This window comes from Pipistrellus hanaki (genome assembly GCF_964339955.1).
Source record: "Pipistrellus hanaki genome assembly, chromosome: 9".
Lineage (NCBI taxonomy): Eukaryota > Metazoa > Chordata > Mammalia > Chiroptera > Vespertilionidae > Pipistrellus > Pipistrellus hanaki.
The window spans coordinates 63,879,138-63,906,930 of NC_140511.1; the positions used below are offsets into that span (position 1 = coordinate 63,879,138).

The window sequence follows — 27,793 nt, forward strand, 5'->3', positions numbered from 1 at the left end:
ACTGCCATCACAGCTGTGATTCTGAGTGCTGGGTGGGGTTCATAGAGAGCATACTTGAAGAGTATAATTATAAAAGTGGTATGAAAAAGTTAGAAAAAATAAAAAAAATGGAGTTTTACAAATTCCACTTCTTTTAAGTCATCCTAAAGTGGTATAGGTGACTGGTCCCAACACAGATACAGAGGTAGAGAACAAATTATTGTACTAGGAGACTTCTGATTCTCTCTCTCTCTCTCTCTCTCTCTCTCTCTCTCTCTCTCTCTCTCTTACTTTGAATCTGTAGATATTAAAATGTTATGAGGAGTTAGAGGTAGTAGAGAATGGTGCAGTGAAAATTGTCTGTCATCTCTGGGGACAGAATGTGCCCAGGAATGGTTTGTTTATGGATGTAGAATTCCAGAAATGAGAGAAAAAGAGGGATCCTCAATGAATCCTGTGCTTTTGACTTGAGCAACAAAAAAGATAAAGTCTCTTAGCTAATATGGGGAAATCTGAGGGAGGGGCTGCTGTGTGTACTAGGAATGGTGTGTGTGTGCCAGCATACACCCTTGAGTGCGTATATCAATAATTCTGCTTTTGAAGTGTTGACATCCATGGGTTCATGAAGCAGTCACTATCCAAAAGCACTGGCTTGTTTCCTGACTTGGCCAGCCCTGGCTTTAGTATTTAATGTATTCTCACCTCTTCCAACAATGTGAGTTTTTCTTTTTCTTTTTTTTTTTTACCAGTCTATGGGGCTGGTAAAGAACACACTCAATAGTAAACTTACTTTTACACAACAGTAAATTTGCCCCACTATCTGCCACTGGGCCGAAAGTATTCTTGTCACGTTTATAATAAAATACAAACTACTTGCCATATACATCCTACAAGGTGCCTAATTGTAAGGGAATGTGCAATCCTGGCCTTTTCAGGGTGAACATCGTGTCTCCTGGGGTGTTGAACAATTTCAGCAGCACCACATCAACAGCAACTGAAGGTGAGGCTTCCTTAGTGGCTCTTCAGACTCCTCAAGCCCTGCCTGTTCTGTCACTACTGCCAAGTTGCTGAGGGTTTGCCTCAAAGCTCTCAGAGCACAGCCACAACACCTGCTCTACTCTGTACCTACAGGTGCAGACCCAGCCAGCTCCAAGCAGCTGTTTTCTTTATGAGGGTTAGCTTTATACTTAATGCAGAAATGAAAGATGGCCACTTCAAATGGCATCTCGCTAATTATTCCATGCAACAGTGACTGGTAATGAAGAGCTGTTAGTAGGCTCAAGGAGCCAGGAAACTCTGGAATTAGCTGAAAGGGTGTGCTGGCTGGGATGCCATTGCAGATGGACAAAAGTGGAGCTAAATATACACACGTTGCCCAAGAAACAGAGGATCTTGGAGGCAAGGCAGTCTTTCTCTTTGTGTTCTGCTGAGATATCCCTCTGTGAACTTTTTTTTTTCCTTTAAATTTTTTTCACTTTACCTGAAGTGTAATTATCAGTTAATGGCCAACATCATTATCATCATGAGCCCAAGCTTCTCTCTTTCTCAGTCCCTTTTGTTTTCTCTTCACTTCCATGTTCGGTCCCTGTCTCTTCTTAACCCTCCCTGGGCTTTCACTGTTAAGTGTTAATTTCGCATCCCTCTTTTTCTGTTTTCTTCCTCATCTTCCAGGGGGAGTGGATTAGCATCTATTGTTCTACATGTCAAAAGTAGGATTATTGGTAACACATACATTATGTAACAGCCTTGGAACATGATCTGTTCTTCTTCCATGAGTTCAGAAGGGTCACCTCACTTGGGCTTAGAAGCTGCCCCCTCTTTGAGAGAGAGCTGGGGTGGGGTCTCTAAACTTCCAGCAACCAATTTAGGAGCAGCAAAACCAAGAGGCCCCAAGATCAGACCCTCTCTTGGAATCTCCTCTTCTGTTGACTCCTTTTCCCAAAGTGCCTAATTTTATCAAGCACTTCCTAGAGGGAAACAGGATAGTTAGCCTATGGCCTCTATTTGGGGTAGCAGGCAGGGGTGTCGGGGAGGAGTTTGATCTCAGAGTCTCTCAGCTTATTAGTCCCTGCAGGGAGATCTTGGGCAAGTTCTCTTCCTTCTTGGGGTTTCCCTTCCCTATTTGTAAATTAAGGAAGTCTGTCACTTTGTTCTTCTCTATACAATTTTGTTCAAACTTATTACTGGGGTAGTTTTTTTTTTAAAGATAGATTCTGGGAATTAATCTCTATATATTTTAGTTCAATAGATCTGGGGTGAGGCCCAGTAATCTGCATCCTTTATTTTTATTTATTTAAATTTTTTTTGTTGTTAATCCTCATCCAAGTATATTTTTTCTATTGATCTTTTAGAGAGAGTGGAAGAGAGAGGGAAAGACAGAGAGAAACATCGATGTGAGAGAAACACATTGATTGATTGTCTCCTGCAGGGTGTGAGCCAGGGAGAAACTTGCAACCAAGGTATGCACCCTTGACCAGAATTGAACCTGGGACCCTTTGGTCCACAGGCTGTCAATCTATCCCCTGAGCCATACCGGCTAGGGCTAATCTGTATCTCTAAATAAGCAGAGGCATCAACAGACCTGCCTGAGAAACAGACCAGTGCTTTGCAGAGCTCGAGAGGCACCATCATCCTCTAGCCAGATATTAGGATGCAGTCTTAAGGCTCCTTTTGCAGACACTCTGAAGCAGAGAGGCTGGACTCTGTCCCAGTAACTTGCATTTCTCAAGAGGCGATGGTAATGATGCTGGTGACCATCCTTAATGCCAGTTGTTAATTTCATTGGTCAAAAATTACTCTAAGTACATTACAAATATTAACTCATTTTATCTTCATAACAGTCATAGGAGGCAGCCACGGTTATCCCTATTTTAAAGGAAATTGTGATCATAGAGACGTCAAGAGACGTCAAGCAATTGGCTTCAAGACACACAGCTATTAGCAGAGCCAGGATGAAACCCAAGTAGCCAGGCATGGTGACACTGCTTTCTCCTCTATTATTCCAATAGGCCTCCAACACCCCAGCCTACTTCTTGGCCCTGCTCCTTTGTAACCCCACTCCCCGCTGCCTCCATCCATTCCTCTGTGACACTCCTGTCCTCCACACGCTCCCCAGCGCTTTGGCTCTCTAAATTGCATCTTCAAGGACAACCATGGAGCTTGCAAATAGAGCCCCTAAGAACCATGCCCAGTCCTAGGCCAGCAGCATTCCCTGCTGCCAGAAGCTTCTTCAGGAAGGATGAAGTTCTGCCTTTGGCCTGCAGATGGCGACAGAGGATAAGCCTGATGGAACCAATACAATACAAAGAGGCGGGGAAAAGCGACATAAGGATTGACACTAATGATGGCCAATGGCAGGCCAATGTCGGTTTGCCTCCTCTGATTCTTTGGTGCCCAAAAGCTTCGCACCGCTTTAGGGTAATGCATTTGTGGCGTGGAATGGAAAGGTGGGAATGGGAGATGCTGCGTCATGTGCTCCATGTTATTCCAAAATGGTTTTAGCTTATGTTAGCTCAACCTCCTTCTTTTCCCCCTCTATTTTACCCTCCTCTCAGTTAAGGCCCAACTCAACTGTCACTGGGCAACTTGTATGTTTGTAAATCTGTATCCTTGGAGTTTTTGTAAAGGCTAGTCTGGTATTTGTAATTTCCGGTGCCTCGCGGGAGTGGGTGTGAAGAGATTGAGAGATTGAAGGGAGATTACTTGTGAGAGGTGTTCACCAAATGCCAATTCGTAAGATTGTCTCATTTCATCCACTTTCTATTTCATTAATTTCCTGTTTCACAGATTAGGAAACAAGGTAAACAAATTGCCCAAGAGCAGTGTTTGAGTGATTTTGACTCATGTCAGCAGCCAAAGTCCTGTCTTTTATTGTGTCTATCCATTCATTATGAGGGACCAACCAGTAAGGCATGGTCTAGCTGTTATAAAAAATACAAAAGAATAGGTTTCTGCTGTAAAGTAGAAGAGATAAAAAAGATATGCACACAGGATATTGGTACCTATTTTACCCTAGATAATATGAAGATACAGATAGATAAAAATCTACTCTTCCCTTTCTAAAAACCATGCCTTAGGCAGCAGTAATCTCTGGACTTTTCTTTTCCCACCCCCTAAAATTTTTGAAAAATTGGGCATTCACCCTGTATATCCTTATTTTAAAATATTTTTTTTTTCATTCAGAATTAATACATTAATTGTCAGACACACTCCTTTTCTTATTTTTCAGAATAAAATGTAAACGGAGTTTCAAGTATTTTCTTTGTTCGCCCCAGTGATCATCTAGGGCACTTTCAGTAGGGCTTCCTTAGTCTGGGACCCTCCGCCACAGGAATGAGCTGACTCTCCCTTCTTAACTCAGATCTCCGTCAAATAACAGGTTTATAGCTAGGCCTTCCCTTTCTTTCTTTTTTTAAATCCTCACCTGAGAATATCTTTCCATTAATTGTTAGAGAGAGCGAAAGAGAAAGAGAAAGACAGAGAGGAATATTGATGTGAGAGAAACACATTGATTAGCTACCTCTTGCACTTACCCTGACCAAGACCCAAGCCCGGGAGAGCCTGTAATCAGCTACCTGCCCTTGGTTAGAATCAAACCTTTCACTCTACATACAGGCTGACTCTACCTACCGAGCCAAACCAGTTAGGGCCCTAACAACTTTCTATAACCTATTACTCACTCATCCCCTCTGTAATCATTTGTCCCCTTATCCTTATTTATTTACTTAATATATTTTATTGATTTTTTTAGAGAGAGGAAGAGAGAGGAATAGAGAGTTAGAAACATCAATGAGAGAGAAACATCGATCAGCTGCCTTTTGCACACACCCCCCCCCCCCCCCCCCCGGGGATGTGCCTGCACCAGGGCACATGCCCCTCACTGGAATCGAACCTGGGACCCTTCAATCCACAGGCTGACGCTCTATCCACTGAGCCAAACCGGTTTCGGCCTAATTTATTTTTTATACTCTGTATTTCAATGTATAGTAAATGTGATTATTGGTTTAGTTTTTGCTTTCTAGTATCAAGATGTGAGCTTCAAGAGGGGCAGGAGTCCTCCTCAAGACTGGTGTACGTGAAAGGAAAGCAAGAAAGCCAAAGGTTTGGGGATGGATGGGGAAAGCTTTGCCTAGCATCTCCCAACATCCCCTGGGGCTGGGCTAGGAACAGAGGTAAGAAAGGTCATGCTTCCTCTGGTTCCTATAGTCTTACAATCCTCAGAGCCTTCCCCCTACTCCACTTATCTGTATCCTCTTGTTCTTCTCTCTGACGTTTAGTAAGAAATAGCACATTTCCAGTCCCCACCACCTCAGATAACAAAGAGAAAGTTCTGATATGCAAAGACCTTCAGTGAGACTCAGTTATAGTTCAGAGAAAGAAGCTGTTTCTCTCAGCATCTTCTCACTTTAGGCGTTTGTAGAATTGTAGACAGTGCTTTGAGCTAGAAGTCAGAAGACCTAATCTTCCTACCTGGGTTTGATTTCAAAGAAAGGAATGAATGGAATGGTTAAACACCCTGTCTCCACACCACCCAATTCCCTTCCCATACACAGGAGCTATGGAAACTATGCACTGACCCTGAATTGAACTTCTTATCTAAACTGTATCCTGCATGAATGATAAATGAGGAATCTTGTCTACTTCGAAGTTTGTGTGGACTGTAAGGAGAACATCCCGATAAACCTAAAAAGAGAAATTATTTGTGATATGATTTATAATCCATGGGCCCCAGCTGCACTGAGGATAGTAACCAGTTACACACCCCTAAAGAGCTAGCTTGACCAGCAAGGTATAAAGTTGAGTGTGCAGACATGTACTCAATTTTCTGAATGGAGTTGGTGCACACTCACTTTTCTGAATGGAGGTGGTGCACACTCACTTTTCTGAATGGAGTTGGTGCATACCCATGCCAGTCTCACACCGAGCAGCTAAGTGTACTCCTTGCTGTGGCTGGGCCTGAAGCTCACCTAGGTCATTGCAGCCCTCCTGGTGAGAAAACATATGCTCCACCAGCTCTTTGCAGTCCTACATCTGACAATCAGTGACATGAAGCCTTTTTTCATATGTCAATTGGTTAAGGAAGGACTCTTTAAATAGAAGTGACTTGCTACAAGGGAAATTCTATGATATTGAAAGAAAACACCCAGGGTTTGGGCTCTGAGGGACCAGAGTAGAGGAGCAGAGGCATTTCATTTCATCCATCACACTCACTCTTCTGGCTGTGAAGAGGGAGAAGATTGAATCTTCTGAAAAGATGTCATCTTATTAAGATGCAGGAGGAAGCAGAGGGAGAATAGCTGGTACTTCATTTCATGTAATAGTAGAGAAATTTGAGTTCATCTCTGAGCACTGGAAAATTTCTATTGATTTAATAACAAGTAAATAAGAGAATATTATAGATAAGTAAATTTATAAGATTTTTAGTGGAGGCAATATCCCTTTTTGAAACATTCACATTTGAATGGACGAAGTATACTTTTCAAAAGAAACTAAAAGCATACACAAGGAAAACAAATCAATTTAACTAGATTCTGTAGACACCTGATGTTTCTAGAGATAATCTATGACTCTACAATCATGTTGTATAGTCATCTTGTACACTCAGAGTGAGTGGGCATCACTCATTCATTGGGTCTCGGAGTTGGAGCTGACTTGATAATGGCATGTACTAACGACATGCAAGCATGAACTCCTTTTCAGTATATTTTCACAGCAACTAAGTAGTTCAGTGTTTGTACATGAGTATGGCTGATCTCGTCCCAAATGAAAAGTTTTACCTCAGATACCTCTTTCATACATAGTTTTCAGGAGTCATTGAGCATGCTCAAACAGGGATGAACTAAAGCCCTACAACACCTGAATTTGGGGGCAGAGGGAGGTAAAGATTTAGATTAAGTTTAGGTGACACCAAGGGCCACAATCTCCAGGTCCTGGAGTAGGCTCTTGGGAAGACAAACTGTTGTTCTAAAAGGTTGGTGCCTTTGCTGGAGATAAGCACTTTTATTATCATTTCTAGGCATCAATGTTAAATTTTAGAAAATCTTGGGCACATAGACTCCTCTTCTCATGGTGACAAGGCAAGGCATGGCTGCCAAGAATTTCCCTTGGAAAATTTCCCCTAATTTTCCCTATGGAAATAAGAGCTCCTTCAGGGTAAGGAAGGAAGAAGTGTGTCTTTTGCCTACTGCCTCTTCCTTATGTCTTACAAAGGCACAGCAAGCTCATCTTTGAAGATATTCCATTGGGATCCATTTTGGTGCTGCCCATAGTTCTGAATTGAGGTCCTCAGTGAAGCTAAAATAAGAGAGTCCTGTGTTAAGGGAGTATTCACATGTAAAACCCAAGACTCAGGTGTTACTTTAGGGGAGTTGGAGTCATGATAAATTAGGACTGGCCCAGGCTCCTCTGACTGCAGTGGCAAGTGTATGAGGCAAATATGAGGAAACAGAACACATGCCCCAAACACATGTCTGCCTTCTTCACACCAATAATGATATGAAGTAATGGGGGGGGGGGGGGGATAAGAAGAAATGAAAACAAAAGGAATCTGCAATAGCAAAGTGGGAAACAAGCAGTACTGTCTTTTGACCAGAAATTTTGAGCAGAGGATAAACCTGGAGGAAGCACTTGAGGGCTCAGACTGCTATGGAGTTGGCAACCCTATAAATCCTTCAAGTTCGGGGAAGAGAGCTGTAAGAAGTAGGTGGGAGGTGGTCTAGGTATGCTTTTATTGTGGCCATTTAGTCATCACTATCTTTATTCCATTCTCACATTGTAAGCTGCTTGACAGCTGTGGCATTTATTCACAGGCTAGAGGTATGACTGTGGGCACTGGGGCTGGACATGCAGAGCCTGCCCAATAGATAGCAGATGATCACAGGGTGGGACCAGGAGCTTCTAGACTTAAAAACTAGTCACCTTACTCACCTGTGATGGGGCAGGCTCTACATAGCCCTCCCTCCCCCATGGTTCCTGTAGGTCAGCCAGATGAACGGTTCTTAAACACAAAATAAGTAGAAAAAATAAGTAGATAAACAAAAATCATCAAAACATCAAGTTATAATGGCATTGTGTAAATCCAAATGATTTTTTTTTTAATCTACTTGAACTGTTACTTTGTGAGGAAAGTGTCCTAAATTCTCCCACTAGGATTGTGGATTTATTAATCTCTCTTTGTACGTCTATGTATTTTGTAGTTACATCATGTTAGGACGATTAACCATCTACTTTGTGGGAGGCTTTTGTATCCATCAGATTACAATTTATTTTGTTACATATTGATGTCATTACCTTGTTTTCAGTGTAACACTGTGAAACAATTTTCAGTGTGCCACAGCACACTGATGTGCTGCCAAAAAAAAAAAAAAAATTTAAACATAGAATACCTGACCATTTAGTCAGGAGCATTGACCTCTTTCCCCTAGATTGTCAAATGAAAATATGACAACAGCCAACATGACAATACAGGAATCAAAATAATGCCTATTTTTGTCAGATCTGCAAAAAACCCTATTTTTTGGTGTGCTGCAGAATCTTAGTAATCAGTATATGCATGCCACGAGACGAAAAAGGTTGAAAATCGCTGGTGTAATATATTTTTAATCCTCTTGTGCTGTTTGTTGCAGATGAGCCTTATCATGGATTCAATATTTGTGTGCCTCCAAAATTCATGTTGAAGTTCTAATTTCCATTTTGAGGGGCGGGGGCTTTGGGAGGCGATGAGGTTTAGATAAGGTCATGAAGATGGGCTTCCACAATGGGATTGGTGTCCCTCTACGCAGAGGAAGAGAGACCAGAGCTTCTCTCCATGTCCACATGTGAGGGCAGAGCGAGATGGCAGCCATCTGTAAGCCAAGAGAAGAAGCCTCAGAATGACACCTACCCTGCTAGCATCTTGACCTTGTACTTCACAGTCTCCCGAACAGTGAGAAATAAATTCCTATTGTTTAAACCACCTGATCTAGGGCATTTTGTTATGGGAACCTGAGCAGACTAATGCATGCTTCCTGGACTTTGTTTTTAAGTCAATGTATGAGAGAGCAGCATTTTAATAGGAAAGTAAGTTCATTTACTCTTATTGCGATTGTTGAGATTTGGGTACTTATTTTAGTCACATTTAAAAGATCTTCCTACTTCCTATGCTTTCCCGTTGTTTTTTCAATCCAGGTGCATGATGAAGTTTGGGAATCACTGTGTTGATGGAACTATGCAGGGTCAGGTATGGGAAGCTGGCAGGTAGACTGTGCTAAGGTGGCCTGAGCCCCAAGCCCTGGACGCAGATCCTCTTCTAGATATGGGACCTGACCGAGGCACCGTTTTCTAATAGGCACATTTTAGTTGCTTTCTCTTTTTTTCCACCTCTGTATTTGTGTCTGCATTTTGAGTGCCAGAATATAGTTGTTTTTATATAATCGTTAGCTCCAGATTTTGGTTTTTAGCTAAGACTTCTCTACCCTTAAAAATCCAAAATATCTTTCCTTTATTTCTCAGACCACATTTTCATTGAGTCAATATAACATCAATTATATCTTTTTTTAAAAAAATATGTTTTATTGATTTTGTACAGAAAGGAAGGGAGAGAGATAGAGAGTTAGAAACATCAATGAGAGTCATCGATCAGCTGCCTCTTGCACACCCCCTACTGGGGATATGCCCGCAACCAAGGTACATGCCCTTGACTGGAATTGAACCCGGGACCTTTCAGTCCCCAAGCCGATGCTCTATCCATTGAGCCAAACCAGTTTCGGCCATCAGTTATATCTTAAGAGTTTAATAATCTGATTGGACTGATTTATATTAAGGTGTGGATGACAAAGCTACCACAGTCTTCTAAGAAGAATTGGAAGACTGTAGCAGCTTTGGAATTGGATTTTTTTTTTTTTAATCTCACTAACATATAATTCTTTAATTGCTGGAATTGAATTCTCTACAATCATTAAACAATATATTCTGTGGATATTTAATTTAAAAAAATATATTTTATTGATTTTTTACAGAGAGGAAGGGAGAGGGATAGAAAGCAAGAAACATCGATGAGAGAGAAATATCCATCAGCTGCCTCCTGCACACCCCTTACTGGGATGTGCCCGCAGCCAATATACATGCCCTTGACTGGAATCAAATCTGGGACCTTTTAGTCTGCAGATCGATGCTCTATCCATTGAGCCAAACCTGTTTCAGCTGGATATTTAATTAAAAAAATTTATTGTTGACAGTATTATAGATGTTCCCTATTTCCCCCTTTTTTGCCCCACTCCACCAATCTCCTGCCCCACCCCAGGCATTCCCCACACTATTGTCTGTGCCCATGAGCTATGCCTATATGCATACATGTTCTTTGGTCAATCTCTTCCCATTCCCTCCACCCTGAACCCTCTGGGGTCTGTCATTCTGTTCCATGGAACCATTACTCAGATTTTGTTCATTAGATTCCATTGTAAGTGAGATCACATGATATTTGTCATTCTCTAACTGCTCATTTTGCTTAGCATAATAATCTCCAGGTCCAGACATGCTGTTACAAAGGGTAGAACTTCTTCTTCTTCTTCTTCTTCTTCTTCTTCTTCTTCTTCTTCTTCTTCTTCTTCTTCTTCTTCTTCTTCTTCTTCTTCTTTTCCTTTTTTTTTTTTCTTTACAGTCACATAGTATTCCATTGTGTAAATGTACCACAGCTTTTTGATCCACTCATCTACTGATGGGCACTTGGGCTGCTTTCAGATCTTAGCTATTGTAAATAATGCTGTTATGAACATAAGGATGCATACATTCTTTCACATTGGTGTTTCAGGATTCTTAGGATACATTCCAAGAAGTAGGATTGCTTGTGAAACAACAGTTCCAGTTTTTTAACATTTGAGGAAATTCTATATTTTTCCCCCCGGTGGCTGTACAGTCTGCATTCCCAAGGAGATGCAGGCTCCTCTGTGTCAAAAAGATTGGCGACACCTGTTTGAATATTTTAAATCTTAGAGTTAGTTTTCTTTATATAGTTGAGGTAAGGTTTCATCTTCATTCTTTTGAATATGACTATCCAGTTGTTCCAGCAACTTTTGTTGAAAACACGATTCTTTCCCCCATTATATGTTTGGTTCCTTTGTTGCAAATTAAGTAAAATTAACCTATTGTAAATAGTAATAAGAAAATTACTTTATATAACCTTCGATTGGGTAAAACTTTCCTAATTAGAAAAAGCAAACATAGACTACCCAGTGTAAAAAATAACACAATGGATTACATGAAAATTAAAAAATTTTGCATTTCAAAATTTCTATCTGGGGGTCCTAGACTTATCAGGTTGACCACTTCATATGTTATATAAATGTTCAAATACTATGTTGTATACCCAAGACCAATATAATATTGTATTTCAACTGTAATTAAAAATAAAGTAAAATTTTAAAAAGCTATATCTAAAAAATAAAAATCATCATAAATTGGTAAATAAAATTTTAGAACCCACCTTAAGTGTTCATATTACTCCCAATAGTTAAAATACTCTTAAAGAATTTTAACAGTGACACAAAAGCCCAGTATAAAGTGGTCAAAGGATATGAACAAGTGATTAGGAGCAAACCCCAAAATGACTGATAAACCTATGAAAATATGTTCAATTTCATTAGTCAGGGAAATGAGAATTGAGTCTGTAATAAGATGCCATTGTTTAATTCATGATTTTGGCATCAATTAAGAAGAGAGGCAACATCCATGATTAATGAGAATATGAGGAAACAGTTTGTTTATTTATTGCTAACAGAAATAAAATTGGGGAAATTTTTTTGGGACAGTAATCTGGCAGTGACTACTACACTTGCCTTTTGACTTGGTAATACACTTTTACACATCAGTCCTATTGAGTTATGTTCCAGGATGTAAATATATGTACACAGGATGTTTACTGAACCACTGTTTGTAGTGGGCAAGAATCATGAGCAATTTGAATCTAATAGGAGAATGGCTGACTAAATTACAGTGCATTCAATCTATGGAGTATGACACTTATTAAGAAGAATGAATTAGTGCTATATTGATTGACGTAAAGGAATGTCCATGCTGTGCTAAAGGCAAATAAAAAAATTATAAAGAAAGGGAACTTCTTTTTAGTTACTAGATGGGATGTTGCCCAGATCATAAATTGCTTAATGAAGCCACTTAGGTCTTTAAAAAAATTATGAAAGAACAGATAACAAATAGCTTTATATTTGTTAGAATGAGCAAGGTGTGAGAAAGGAGAAGTGAGAGATTATTAACTTCTTAAAATAACATTGGGTTTTTTCACTTGTGTAGTAGCATATATTACTTAGGTGATCAAAAGTTAACAAAGAAAAACATTAAACTTTGTTGAGATCTCTGCTCCCAAAGATTCTTATTCATTATTTCTGGGTAAGACTTTAGATCTGTAGCTTAAATGATCATCCCACTGACTTGATTGCAGAGTGAATCTCCTATTTTTTGAACAAGAGAACTGAAGTGCAGTAGAAAGATTGTGCCTTTCCAAGGTCAACTAGAAAGTGGCTAAATTAGATACAGGACTAGCCCAATGTTAGTTCTATTCTTTGCTGCATACCATTCCCAAGTTTCAAGGAAGTTAATAAAACGTTTAGTTGTTTTTTTAAAAATTTTGTTTTGAACCTTTTATACCACTATGTGGTAGTACCTTTCACATACAATATCTTATTTAATATGTTCAGTAGCTCAGCTTATTATTCAGATAAGGAAACCAAGGCTCAAAAGGTGATTTGTATAATGCCATTCAGCTAAGACAGTGGCAGACACAGGATATGCACCACCTTGTCAAATTCCAGTTTTAGTGTTAGTTCCAATCTGCTTCAAGGCTGCCTAGATTTCTTTCTTTCCTTTTTAAAATTTCTTTATTGATTGCGGTATTACATATGTGTTCTCATCTCTCCATTAATCCCCCTCCCCCACTCATGCCTTCACCCCCCTGGTGTCCATGTTCATTGGTTAGGCTTATATGCATGCATACAAGTCTTTTGGTTGATCTCTCCCCTAACTCCCACCCTCCCCTTGCCTACACTCTCAGGATCATGGCTGCTGAGCTTGCTGTTCTTTGGCTATACTAGTCTCCTTTGCAACGTCCTTTATGGTCACCTCTGGAGTCTCTCTGGAGCTTAGTCCCTATACTTCCTCCCTCATGATATAACACATGGTGTTTTTGTTGTTATAGACATACCTTTATAAAATATACACATTTTAAAACTATATAATAAGGCTACTATGATTTTTAATATGTTTTGGTCTGCCTTTTATATATATATAATTAATTTATTAACTGGGTACGTATTTTAACATTGCCCCCCCCTCCCAAACATACCCTCCCTCCCCAGAGTTTTGTGTCCATTGGTTGTACTTACATGCATGTATACAAGTCCTTCGGTTGATCTCTTATCTCCCCCAGATATCCCTCCCCTCCCACTGTAATTTGACAGTCTGCTTATTGCTTTACTGTCTTTATATCTGTCTTTTGGTTCATCAGTTTATAATGTTCTTTAATATCCATAAATGAGTGAGGTCATGTGGTATTTCTCTTTCTGCCTTTGTTTTTTAATATACCAGTATCACAAAGAATGCCTATGAACCACCCACCTCTGAACCTCCATGGGGCTCTTATAGCTTTGGGATCCCAGGGTTGGGAGTCTGGGAAGCTAGTGCAGCCTCACCCTCTGCATTCCTTTACAACGTGTCAGTGGTCTCTGGGATGCTCTTTTCATATTAATGTTCTTCATTAATCCTTAGCTGTGAAAACTGGGACACAATAGCTGCCTTAGGGAGAGGAGTGCCCAACTGACGGCAGTTAGCACTCACCTATTAAATCTTTAGGGATTCTGAGACAACCTGATCTTGCAAGACTTTTTGGAGGACTTTGGATGGGTCTAAAAGTCGAAGGGTCATTCTATCCTTGACCTAGTTAAAACTGATTTCTTAATTTTTACTTTGAGACATTGACTGGACACTTTCACACCTCTACTGGGTGGCAATGAACTCCTGGTTTTAGTTCAACTGGAATTTGCCAAGTGATCCTTTTACTGTCAAACCTGGGGGCGTTTTTCATGGAGTCTTTCTGGGTCCAGGATCTTCTTTGCTGGCTGCTGATAAATCTGCTCTGTCTCAGAAATCCTAATGAGGTTCCTCTTGACAGGGCAGTGGAGCAACCTGACTCTCAATTCAAGAACCTGGGTGTAGGGTTTGGCCTGTGGACTGAAAGGTCCCAGGTTTGTTTCTGGTCAAGGGCATGTACCTTGGTTGTGGGCACATCCCCAGTAGGAGGTGTGCAGGAGGCAGCTGATCCATGTTTCTCTCTCATTGATGTTTCTAACTCTCTATCCTTCTCCCTTCCTCTCTGTAAAAAAAAAAAAAAAAAATCAATAGAATATATTACAAAAATAAAAAAGAACCTGGCTGTGTGAGTAGATTATGTACCTCTGAACACTCAGGGAGGGATTGTTGCTTAATAAAGCCACTTAGGTCTTTAAAAAAAAGTTATGAAAGAACAGATAACAAATAGCTTTATATTTGTTAGAATGAGCAAGGTGTGAGAAAGGGGAAGTGAGAGATTATTAACTTCTTAAAATAACATTGGGTTTTTTCACTTGTGTAGCAGCATATATTACTTAGGTGATCAAAAATTAACAAAGAAAAACATTAAACTTGGTTGAGATCCCTGCTCCCAAAGATTCTTAGCCAGACAGAGGACCTTGACTTCTGGTGGCTTCAAATGTGATTGTAATGCCTAGTGCCCAAAGAACGCTGTTCTAGCTGACCAGTGGATGGGTGGCAAGGCATGCAGGTTCCTCAGGCTCAAAAAGATTGGTGACACCAGTTTGAATATTTAAAATCTTTGAGTTAGTTTTCTTTATATAGTATGAGGTAAGAGTTCAGCTTAATTCTTTTGAATATGACTATTCAGTTTCCCAGCTACTTTTGTTGAAAACACAATTCTTTCCCCCATTAAATGATTTTTGCACCCTTGTTGAAAACTAATAGACCATAGATATATGGATCCATTTCTTAACTCTCAATTCTATTCCTTTTATTTAAACGTCTACCTTTATGACAAAAGCATATCATATTGATTATAGTAAAGTTTGCTTTATAGTAAACTTTGAAATAAAAGTGTAAGTCCTCCTACTTGATTCTTTTTCTTTCTTTTTTTTTTTTTTTTAAATATATTTTATTGATTTTTTACAGAGGGGAAGAGAGAGGGATAGAGAGTTAGAAACATCGAAGAGAGAGAGTCACCGATCAGCTGCCTCTTGCACACCCCCTACTGGGGATGTGCCTGCAACCAAGGTACATGCCCTTGACCGGAATTGAACCTGGACCTTTCAGTCCGCAGACCGACGCTCTACCACTGAGCCAAACCGGTCTTGGCTCTTTTTCAATATTGTGTTGGCTATTTGGAGACTCTTTCAATTCCACAGGGATTTTAAGATAAGCTTTTCCATTTCTAATAAAAACTGTCATTGAGCTTTTGATATGGATTACATTGAATCTATAATTCATTTTGAGTAGAATCAACATCTTCCAATCCATGAAAAAGGGTTATCTTTTCATTTTTTAAAATATATTTTATTGATTTTTTTACAAAGAGAAAGGGAGAGGGAGAGAGAGTTGACTTGGCCTTCAGGTCCAGGAGGGGTGAGTAGCAACTTTCTACTCTCCAGGCAAGGTCAGTTGTTTTCCATTCCTCATTGTGAGCTGTGGTTTGCCGACCACTGGACTAAACAATCAGTGCATAGCTTTGGCCCTTGCCAGAGCTCAAGGTTCACCAGCATTCTAAGGCTTCTTATTTACACTTTTCTGATAGTGAAGACAATGGGTAGCTTCCAACAGTTACCCTCTATTCGAGTTAAAAATGCTCTATTTTTCTTTACTCTATTTAAATAGATCCCAGATTTTTTTTCCTTCCTCTTCCTCAAATGTTATATAACATCCTCTGAGTGTAAAAGAGGAAGAGAGTAGCTTATTCAAGTTTTTGGCAGGAGATGAGACTCAGAGTTTATTTTGGCTGGAAGTCTTATGGCTTTTTGAGACTCTGTGTACCTGTTAGCTTCTTGCCCTCCTGGCATTAATAGATGGAGTACTGGAGCATTATCATTTGAATCACCCAATATTCCTTGGGAATATTGGCTTCCTTCCTCTCAAGGACATGATGTATCCTAAACCAGCCCCCTACTGGCAGATCCGATAGTTTCTGTCATTTCCTTCCTTGGCCCTTCTTACCTAGGAGACTATACTACTCCTGTCCTATCAACTCAGTATCCTCACCACATGAAAACTGAAAACTGTTGAGGAGGTCCTGCGCTGGCACAGATGGAGACTTAAATATTTATAGGCTAAAATTAGTTATGAAACTATAAGTAATTTTTATGCTCTTATCTTGACAAATATATTTGTATAACCACACAATTAAGGAAACCCTAGTTTTTTTTTTTTTAAATTCTTTATTGATTAAGGCATCACATATTTGTCCTCAACCCCCCATTCCAATTTCCCCACCCCCCTATTGTCCTCGACCACTGGTTAGACTCATATGTATGCATATAAGTCCTTTGGTTGATCTCTCCCTTTTATCCCCACCTTCCCTATGAGGTCCAACAGTCTGATCCATGGCTCCTTATCTCTGGGCTCATTCTTGTTCATCAGTCTATGTTGTTCACCATTTCCCCTAGATGAGTGATATCATGTCCTACTGGAAATATAAGAATCAAAAATGAGACAAGCAATAATCGTTATGCTGAAAGGCATATGAATCAGTCTGTAGAGAGTTTCTTTCTGGGCCACCAGTTCTTTTAAGACCCAATTTCAATGTCAAACAGTTCCTTATGTGTACATGTCAGCAATGATATTTTAGTTCTGGATGGTGGGCAAATGGTGGTAATGCAGGTCCAACCCCCTCTGGTTTGGTCCTGGGCAACCTGCAGTGATACACAGCTGCTGACTGCTATTATGGCAAGGCGTCATCAGCATCTTCCATCTCTGGACTGCTTCTCTTCTGTCTTCAAGGTTGGAGTAGTCCTGTCAATTCCTCTCTGTTGCCAGAATCCATATGGTCTTGGAGTTGTTTTCTGAAAATATATAAACATATTCTCAACCGAAAGTAAATAAAGGAATATTTTCTATAAATTTGACTTGGGATCCTTTTTCATTTTTTTTCCCCAAATGATTTTCTTCTGGCTTGTTTTGACACCATGTGTGTTTTTCATGGGTGTCTTGCTGATAGCATTACAATTAATTTTCTAAAGTACAAATTTTCTAGATGTAATTTACTTCAGAATATTTTTCCTTACATGATATTCTTCTACTTCCCCCCCCCCCCTTTTTTTTGATTTAAATACTAGGAGGCTTTTGAAAATTTTATAGTAAGTTTTGATAGTTTTTAAATTTTATTTTTTTCACCATAATATGACTGCTTTAGGTTCATTTCCTGTTGTGAGATTTTATTCTGAGATGGACTACCAATAAAAATTTTAGTTAACACTTTAGGAACAACTTTTTGTCCAGTGGAATTAGTTTTTCTAGGATATTCGCTTATTTCAATTAGCCAATTTAAATTAGCCTGATAACTTGTCTACTATTTTACTGTCAAATTTATTACTCTAGCCGAAACCGGTTTTGCTCAGTGGATAGAGCGTCGGTCCGCGGACTGAAGGGTCCCAGGTTCGATTCTGGTCAGGGGCATGTACATTGGTTGCGGGCACATCTCCGGTGGGGGGTGTGCAGGAGGCAGCTGGTCGATGTTTTTCTCTCATCGATGTTTCTAGCTTTCTATCCCTCTCCCTTCCTCTCTGTAAAAAATCAATAATATATATAAAATTTATTACTCTAAAACAATCTTATTTTACCATGTAAATATTAGGGGAAAGGATTATTTGCCTTCTTGAGTAGGGCCTGAGCATTCCTGGTGGTAGGCTGGATTTAGATATCAAAAACCCACTTCCCCACACCATGTTTACAAGACAACTCAAACAAGCCTTGTAGTGCAAGGGCAGCTGCTGTCAGCCAAGTCTCTGTCTTTTACCTGGGTCTCGATTTGAGCTGGGCATGGGAAGTTAATCAGCCATGGGGGCAGAAGACTCTCTCAGCAGGGGTGAGGTTACAGGCCCCTGCAAAGTTTTGGGGGTGAGGGTCTGTGCCCCACCTCAGTTGACCCCAAGTTCTCTCCTGATGGCCCCTCTTGGACTGTGCCTGTCTTAGGTTGTTTTTTCCCTGAGGAATCTTACCAGTCATTGGCTAACCAGCCATCCTTTGGGGCCAAACATGGTGATGTGAAGTTCAGTTCTTTCTCCTTGGTATCCTATGCCCCTGTGGCCTTCATGTCCAACTCCTCCACGATCCCATCGCCTGCTGGCAGGGCCCCAGCACTGATCACATATCTTGGGGAACCCGGGTTGGAAACCCTAGGATTTTAATGTGATGAAAAGCTGGCCATGTATCAAAGGTGCCTAGATTGAGTTATATTGAATATATTTGTGTGTTCTGTGTGATGGACTAGTTATATTTTAAAAAATGATAAAATAAGGGTCTATATAATTTATGAATTGTTAATGTATTTATTTAATAAAATTCATTTTCCTTGCTTTTACTTGATAATAATTACAAAATATGCTTTTATAAACAATTTTCACATAATTTGCATCCTTTTGACATTATTGATAAATAAAATAGACTTTCTCGAATCATTTTAGTTCTTAGATTGAGTTTGATTAATTTAAATTTGGAGAAACCTCGCTCTGCTGAGATAGTAACAACTGATATTAAATTTCTTAAAGTAACATGTAAATTTAGAAATAAACCATATATATCAGACCTTGTAATAAGGTGGGTAATGTAAGATAAAATTAGCATTGTAGAGATATTCCAAAGTACTTTAGTCATAATCACATATCTTGCTATTTTACCATCTTTTAAAATAACAACTCCTATAGATCCTTAAAAGGATATAAATAATTGATGTCACATTTCAAGAATGTTTTTTCTACACCTGCATGACATGGATATAATTACAGAGCAATATTAATTACTAAACATCACCAAATGTTCCTTATTTTTTGTATGTGACTGTTGCAATATTAATTATGTAATATTGTAAAATCTTTTTTATTTACTTTATTATTGGAACCTCCAGATCTCTGATTTGGAACACAAAGAAAATAGACACATGAAGCTTATGCAATAATGCATTGCATTCAGGCTACCTGAGCGGATTTGGCAAGTTAGGTAATTTCTCTTTTTTCTTACAATGTATCAGTGAATGCACCACCTACAAACCTTCATGGTATTTTGATGGTAGGCTTTCTTTTTAAAATGTGGAGCAGCATTTTCCTGAATCCTGAACAGTGTGAGTCACACAGACAGTTGTTTAAAGTGATAGGTTGTATCATGTTAGCACAGAGAATCAGATCCCCAGTGGTGGAGGAGCTCGTGTGTTATTGAATAAATTTGTTTTTGTGAATGTTTGTCATATACTGGTCCCTCTGAAATATGGTGCACAGCTCAGAGGTCAGAGGCCTCTTTTGCCCAGATATAATTAACTTTAAGTTCTCCCTCCAATTACAATGAACAAGTACATTTTGATGGTCTGCACCCTAAGGCTGTACAAAGAATTCTACAATGAGACCTTCTCCAAGTGGGACAGAGGAGTCAGGAATCTCTCACCATAGTATTACCCTTACCCATCCTGTACCTCCTGTTCTTTCTCTAAAACAGAAACATTTAAGGGAACAATTACAGGTCTTACAACTAGACTCTTTCCTCTCCCTCTTCTCTCTTACTGCACTAGACCACTGAAAGGATGTCCTCTTTGTCTTATCCCCTTTTCTTCATTAGAATAACCACTCACATGGCCTCGATGACATAAGCAAAAGGGAAGACAGTCTTTCCAGGCTTGATTTATTATAAGATAGAGAGGAGGAAAATCATTTACTTTATTGTCTTATTTTGGAGAACCAGAAACTAATCATTCCTTTTTTAAAAATTGCAATACTTTTCTAATGAAAGCCATATCTCTCCCAGAAATTTATGCTCCAGGTTAATACTATTTGTCAAAGCAGTATAACTACATACATCTATATAACCTGAAATCCTGCCAACAACTTTGTGTGGTTGGTATAATTGCCCACATTTTACAGCTAAAGAGGCTGAGACTTAGGTTACTTTTCCTAAAGTCACATAGCTAATTGAAAGGCAGAAAAACTGGGTTTGAATAAATGATATGAATAAATGATATAGTGAATGGAATCCTTGGATACGTGAATAAATCAAAGGAATAACAAATGAATGACTATCAAACCTACTGCTATCATATAAAGACACTGTATCAGTTAGGATTATTGGTTGTAAGCAACTCCCTGGCTGATTAAAGTTAAAAGGAATGCATTGCGGTGGAAGAGACAAAACCAGCTTTGGAAACAGAGAGAGACTATGTAAAGTTCTGGAGGCCCAAGTAGCAAGAAGTGGAGCAGCAGTGTCCTAGAAGCAACCCTTTGATCATCAGCACCCTATTGGCCTTGCATAACCTACTCAGGATTCAACATCCCCAGTGAAAATGTATGATTGGCTGATCTTCCCTTGTTACCAGGGATTCAGAGGAATAAATCATTTTCTTGAATGAGAATGTGACATTATTAGGAAAAGGGGATGGATGCTGTGACTCCATATAAAACAATAAATACCAGCACACTGACATCAAGGCAGAGAAATAATACTTCTTTTTTCTTTTTCTTTTCTTTTGGTAGAAACTATAAGCTTATTTTATATTTCCCATCACCATGTATCCCCTCTATGCCCTCTTAACTCTTACCGCCCCCTGAAATCACCAACTGTTGTCCATGTCCATGAGTCCTCTTTCTCTTTTTTTTTCCTCTACCATCATACACCCCCCCACTAGAGCTGTTTTCCTGCTCTCTATCAAAGTAAAATAAGCCAATCAGAGAAAGGCAAGTACCATATGATTTCACTCATACGTGGAATTTAGTAAACAAACTGAACTACCAAGCAAAATAGAGACAGAATCATCTATGCTAATAAAAGCCTATGTGGCCCTCGTGCCCTTGCACAATGCCCTCATGTCATCACAAGATGGCTGTCCCTATGTTGTCACAAGATGGCCACCCCCACATTGCCACAAGATGACCACCAAAAGATGGCCATCAGGAGAGGGCAGTTGTGGGTGATCAGGCTGGCAGGGGAGGGCAGTTGTGGGTGATCGGGTCTGCAGGGGAGGGCAGTTGTGGATGATCAGGCCAGTAGGGGAGGGCATTTTGGGGGGATCTGGCTGGCAGGGGAGCAGTTAGGCTGGCAGGGGAGTGGTTAAGAGATGATAAGGCTGGCAGGTGGGCAAGTGGTTAGGAGCCAGCAGTCCCAGATTGTGAGAAGGATGTTTGACTGCTGTCTCTATCAAAGTAAAGGAAATTTACTTTGAGGGGTCCCAGATTGGAGAGGGTGCAGGCCGGGCTGAGGGACAACCCCACTCTGTGCACAAATTTCTTGCACCAGGCCTCTAGTAAAAAAGAATACTTTCAAAATATGCAATAGGTTCCAGAGAGTGTGTTTGGTGTATCTCATGTGTTACCTTGTTTCATTCTTGCAACAACTCTATAAGTAGACAGTATTATTGTTTAAATGTGGTAGCTCTGTCAATTGAGGCTAAGGGAGGTTAAATTGTTCATTCAGTAGTACATAGATTCTAAGTTGCAGAACCTAGACTGGAACCCGGGTCCAATCCCCCAATGCTTCTGGTTTTAACAATTATTTTATTGTCTTTCTACCAATGGCAAGCAGAGGAAACTTGCAGGAGAAGGGTGGATGTAGCAGCCTGTAATCTAAGTTCCTTTCAGTTTGTTTGCTGATCTCCCAGAGATACTGAACCCAGAGCATTGTGGACTACATTTATTCTAAACTAGCTTGATTTAAAACAATTAAAAAAAATTTCTCACCTTTTGAATCCAATAGTGTCTTATACCTTTCAGAATTAATTTTCTGTAGGAACAAGTTGAACAAATCCATCTCTAAGTCTTTATTTATCAGACTCTACCTTTTGTGGTTTTTCTGGAAATTCAGGCTGACCCATAAATGAGGAAATTGGCAGATAATATGGTTTCAAATAGCTGATAGCCATCTGAAGCCAAATGGTGTTTGTCTTCTTATATTGCTTGGAGGCTCTGGGAAAAGATTTTGGAGCCATAACTCCTGGAACTAGACTATATAGGTTTTGAGACCTGGCTTGGCTTTTTCATCCTAAGTGATCTTGAGCAAGCTACCTAATCTCTCTGAATCTAAATTTCCTCATCTATAACATGTAAATATAGTTATGTTTACCTTACAGAGTGGTTGTGAGGATCAAATAAAACAGTGTGCTAATAAGTTAGATTGTGCCTGGTATATTGCTACTTAATAAATGCTAGTGGTTATTATTCAAAACCTATAGTCAGGCAACATAAGGATATCTTTGTATTTCTGTTAGTTACATTCTCACTGTCCTCTAATTGAATGTCCATAAACAGATTTAAAAGGCTTCCCTGGAAAATAGCAAATCCTTCTTCAGGTAGTATGAGGGGAGAGTGGAGATAGGACTGGGCATAAAATAAAAGCTATTGCAGAATTTGTTATTAAAAAACCTATTAGCCTCGCTGATTTGGCTCAGTGGATAGAGCATTAGCCAGAAGGTTCCCGGGTTAGATTTCAGTCAAGGGCACAACAGGCTACTCCCTCACCAGGCACTGATCAGGGTGAGAACATCACAGTCATAGAGACTCACCCCTCATGGCCCCCCTGCTGGCCTGATTGCCCCACACAGCCTACTGTTCAGTCATCTGGTCGTCCCTCACTAACCCCGCTGCTGGCCTGGTCATAGAAGGCCATCTTGTGAGAAAATTAGGGTTAATTTGCATATTCCCTCTTTATTATATAGGATTCATTAAGTACAAGTGGACCATCATAAAAGTCTTCATCCTCATCATTTTCATATTGAATAAGCCGAGGAAGAAGAAGAGAAGAGGAGAAGCTGTTTTTTGCCATTGCAGAGGTGGAGGAGGTGAAATGGGAGGCAGGAGAGGCAGGCACAATCAGTGAAAGAAATCCCAATTTCTGTCTGACCCTTTTGCCTTTTCATTCCTCTGAAAATATTTCCTTATGGTACCAATTCTTCTCCCATTTGCTTTAGTTTCAGTATCCATATCATAGGAAGGTACATGTCATCAAAGAAGTCAAAAGCAGCCTTAAATAACTGGAACCCTTCTGCCAGACTGTCTAATGTCAATTTATTTTTTGTCACTGTTTCTTCTACATCTTCCTCTGGCACTGGTTTGGAAGCATTCATCTCTATCTTATGCTAATTCCTCTGGTGTGGTGTATATTAGCTCTTGAATTTTTCTATGATCCATAACTTACATTCTTCATCCCACTTTTTGATATATCTAAAATCTCTCTCATGATGCCCTTCATTGTTTCTGTCACAATCCTGGAAATCAAACATCCAGACGCATTTTCTCCAGCAGGAATCTATGGCTCTCTTCACGGCTTTTGCTGTAACAACAGTGGCATCTTTAATGGTATAACAGACTTTCATGATGCTCTCTCAGTCTTGGGTCTCTTCCATAGCACTGACAATCATTTCTGTAGAGTTCTATATTACCTTGTTTAGCGAGGATCCTTAAAGGTCTTTATGACCTCCTTATCTAGGGGTTGAGTCAGAGACATCATGTCTAGGGGCAAGTAGACCACTTCAATGCCTATGGTGTTGAACTCCTGGGGTTCTGAGTGGTCAGGGGATTGTCCAATATAAAAATAACTTTAAAAGGCAGTCACTTGCTGGCTACGTACTTCCTGGCTGAAGGAAAAAGCATCGATAGAACTAAGCCAGGAAAAGAGTTCTCATTGTCCAGGCCCTTGTGTCGTACAACCAAAAGACTGACAGCTGGTGTTCATCTTTGCCCATCAAGGCTTGGGGTGAACAGCTTTATAGATAATGGCTGTCCTAATCATAAACCTGACTGTATTTGCATATAACAGTAGAGTTAGCCTATCTCTTTCTGCCTTAAATCCCAGTGCTTGCTTCTCTTCCTTACTAATAATGTCCTCTAGGGCTTTCTCTCCCCCCACAGTAGGGGACTTTTGTCACCATTAAATATCTTTTCAGGCAGGTATTTTTTCTCTATGATTTTCTCAATGGCTTATGGGAACTCACTTTCCTCTAGGTCTGCCAAAGCAGCTGTTCCTCTTTGTTGACTTTTGTTTGTTTTTAGAGTGAAACCTCTTTCTAAAATTATCAAACCCTTCTTTGGCATTAAATTATACAGTTTTAGATCATTTGCCTTCCTTTCACTTTAAGTTGTCATATGATGGCTTTGCTTTTTCTTGAATCACGTTAGAGTTTACAGGTATGAATTTTTTAGATTAAATCTTGTACCCACATAAAAACTGTATTTTCAATAAGAGATAAAAAATATTTCACAAAAAGTGCAAGGTTTTCATGCCTGCTGGCATAGCTGCAGTGGCAGTTTTATGAATTTCCTTTTCTTTTCTTATAATGGTCCTTACACTGGAGTTGTTTTTAAAAAAATTTTTTTTTTTATTGATTTTCCAGGAGGAAGGGAGGAAGATAGAGAGATAGAAACATTAATGATGAGAGAGAATCATTGATTGGCTACCTCCTGCACACCCCCTGCTGGGGGGCATTGAATCCGCAACCTGGGCATTTGCCCTTGGCCTGGATGGAACCTGGGACCCTTTAGTCCACAGGCCAATGCTCTATCTACTGAACCAAACCAGCTAGAGCACACTGGAGTTGTTTATCTTGAAATGGTGGGCAGCCATGGCTGCAGACTGCAATTGCTTGGTTGATATCAAGCAATTCAACTTTGTTTGGAATGTCGTGGTTTTGTTTGCTTCTTGAGAGCATTTCCAGCATCACCAGTGACACTTTGTATGGGTCTTGGCTTCATACCAAATACAATTAAAAAAACAGTATTCAATTAATTTTATGCTTTTATACTACATGTTAATGTTTGTTTACATTTCTTGTGACTGCAAATGACACCGTTCTGTGACTGTGTGTGCATATGTTTTGATAAATGTTAATTTTTTAATAATAGACTAGAGGCCTGGTGCAAGAAATTCATGCATGGGGGGGGGTGTCCCTCAGCCCAGCCTGTACCCTCTCCAATCTGGGACCCCTTGAGGGATGTCCGACTGCCTGTTTAGTCAGTCAGACATCCCTCTCACAATCCAGGACTGCTGGCTCCCAACTGCTCTACTGCCTGCCTTACTGATTGCCCCTAATCACTTCTGCCTGTCAGTCTGATCACCCCATAACTACTCTGCTGCCAGCCTGATTGCCCCTAACTGCCCTTCCCTGCAGGCCTGGTCACCCCCAACTACCTTCCTCTGCTGGCTTGGTCACCCCTAACTGCCCTACCTGCAGGCTTGATTGCCTCCAACTGTCCTCCCTTGCAGGCCTGGTCCCTCCCAACTCCCCTCCCCTGCTGGCCATATTGTGTCCACATGGAGGCAGGATCTTTGACCACATGGGGACAGCCATCTTATGTGTTAAAGTGATGTTTAATCTGCATATTACTCTTTTGTTAGGTAGGATTTGTGTATATTTTATGGTAGTGAATGATAAAATATACTAGTGTCTAATACATTTTATGCTCTCATGATATACCTTTTTTCTTAAAAATTTTTAATATTTGTAGGCTACACAGTTTCTCTGTGCATTTTTTCAAATTGTTATAAATCTTCCCCACTAATTTTCCAATAAGTTTATTTTTATTAAATTTATGGAGTGACATTGGTTAACAAGATTGTATAGCTTTCATGTGTACATTTCCATGATACATGATCTTTGTATTATATCATGTGCCCACCACTTAAAGTCAAACCATCTTCTGCCACCATATAGTGGAAAATTTTTTCATATAAGTGGATTGGTCCAGTTCAAACCTGTGTTGTTCAAGGGTTAATTTTTTCTTTACAGTTTTCTAAGATAGGTTAATTGAAGAGAGTTGTAGAGAACACATTGTGAGTGAGTGTGTGAGTGTGTGTGTGTGTGTGTGTGTGTGTGTGTGTGTGTGTGTTTTTCCTCATTTATATACCAATTCACTTCTGATTTCAGGATTTGGAAGATGTTGGTTGCCACCTCCATCAGGCTTTCTTCTTCACTTTCAGGCTTCCTCCTTTCCCTTTCATTATAGAAGGTTCTGCTTGTGGTCACCAATTTATGCATTCTCTCTCTTTTTTTCTTTAGACCACAGTTCAATCCTATTGCCCTATCTCATTTGCAGTTAAGTATGGCCCCTGAATTGTGGCTAGTGGATTTTTAGTGAAATGACAGCACTGTTTCAGTGATTGGCCCTCACTCTCTTTTACCACAAGTTGAATTGGAGAGAAAGCTGAGGTCTCAGAGGAGGATAGAACTACAATATAGGAAAAACTTGCATTCTGATAGGACTGTGAAGGGTGATATAGGCAAGAGTAAAGTTTTATTGTGATAAGTCACTGAAGTGTTGGGATATCTACTCTGACTAATGAAATTGTCTTTGCAAAGTCTCAAAGACAAGATCTTTTAGGATACTTCTTTACTATCTGGCTTCCCTCCCTTATCTATTTTCAACCGTTTTTTCTACAAAAGACTGACAATTTGCATATGAAAATACCAAAATGTCTAAGTTACATAAAGGCATAAGTTATAAAAGTGATTTCACTTGGGGTAGGAATATTTGGTGCAATAAATGATTAGGAAAAAAATGTGACCATTCATACAGTTCTATAGAAGTAAAAGGGTGTATTAAGGAAACTTGCCTTAGTAACCATATCTCCTAGGTATCTGGAGTTTCTAGGGAAGTCCAAATGTTACAAAATGAAATTCTTTCTGAGATGTGCAATTCAATTGTACAACCATTATGAACTGCTTTATTAAATTTTTTGATGGCTTGAGAAATTAATTATGTAATACTTGTTGTGGGACATAAAATTGTGTCATTTCAACTATGCACAGTATGATCTCAACTGTGTAAAAATTATGTATTTACTGGTAGGAATAGACCAACATTTTTTTTTTTTTTTTTTTTATTTTTATTTTTTTTTAGACCAACATTTTTTAAAAAAGGAGGATGAAATAACAGATTATATATCTACATATAATTTTGTGAACAAATTAACCATATAAAATTACCAATCTGTAAAAATTTATTTGATAGATTGCGTAATGCTGGGACTGACAGGCAGACCCTGAGCAATGGATGAATGGATTACTCTGACACACATTTCTATGAGAGAGAGGCGAAAGGACTGCTTGGCTATAGGAGCAAACAGCCCTCTTTTCCTGCCTCCTTAAGCGTTTATCGTAACAACAGCTTGAACTAAAATTAACTATTAGATACTATCATCAGGGTAGGCATCCTTGAGAAGACACATGCATCTGTAGTGCCTTTTAAGCAAGGAACCGTCTAAGTAAACACCCGGGGGCTCAGACTTGTTTGGAAAAGTCAAGGCAGGGGCTGCCACCGTTGGCAAGGTCTCCCTAGAGGCCCCTGACCTTTTGGAGAATCCTCCTTATAAACTTTCCAACCAAGTCCTGTGTTTCCCCACAGTGTGAACTATTTTTGGTTCAAAAGATGGAATTACTAAGATTGTAAGACCCAATGCCCTACCTAACAAGCACATACATAGTACTAAATCATCGTAGGTGGATTTGAATATGTCATCTGAAGTGAATGAAGTAGGTTTGTAAGAAGATATAATGGCCATGGATAGGAGACCACTCACTGAAGAATCATGGTGTCATTAAAAAGGACCT

At 39.6% G+C, this 27,793-nt stretch overlaps 2 protein-coding genes across 4 annotated transcripts in view; both read left to right on the forward strand.

Moving 5' to 3' along the window:
• LOC311628087 (olfactory receptor 5AN6-like) overlaps window positions 1-27,793 on the forward strand; it is a gene marked incomplete at its 5' end in the record, with an annotated part of 243,286 nt that overhangs the window by 108,095 nt on the left and 107,398 nt on the right. The gene's annotated exons all lie outside the window — the stretch shown is intronic.
• GLYATL2 (glycine-N-acyltransferase like 2) overlaps window positions 1-27,793 on the forward strand; it is a 44,534-nt gene that overhangs the window by 1,703 nt on the left and 15,038 nt on the right. The window contains exon 1 of one of the 3 annotated variants that reach the window (XM_084894953.1): window positions 5,079-5,150. The exons of the other annotated variants lie outside the window; for them this stretch is intronic. The gene's annotated coding sequence lies outside the window, so the exon portion shown is untranslated. Of the gene's footprint in view, window positions 1-5,078; window positions 5,151-27,793 lie in introns of those variants that run through there. 3 annotated transcript variants of the gene reach the window in all.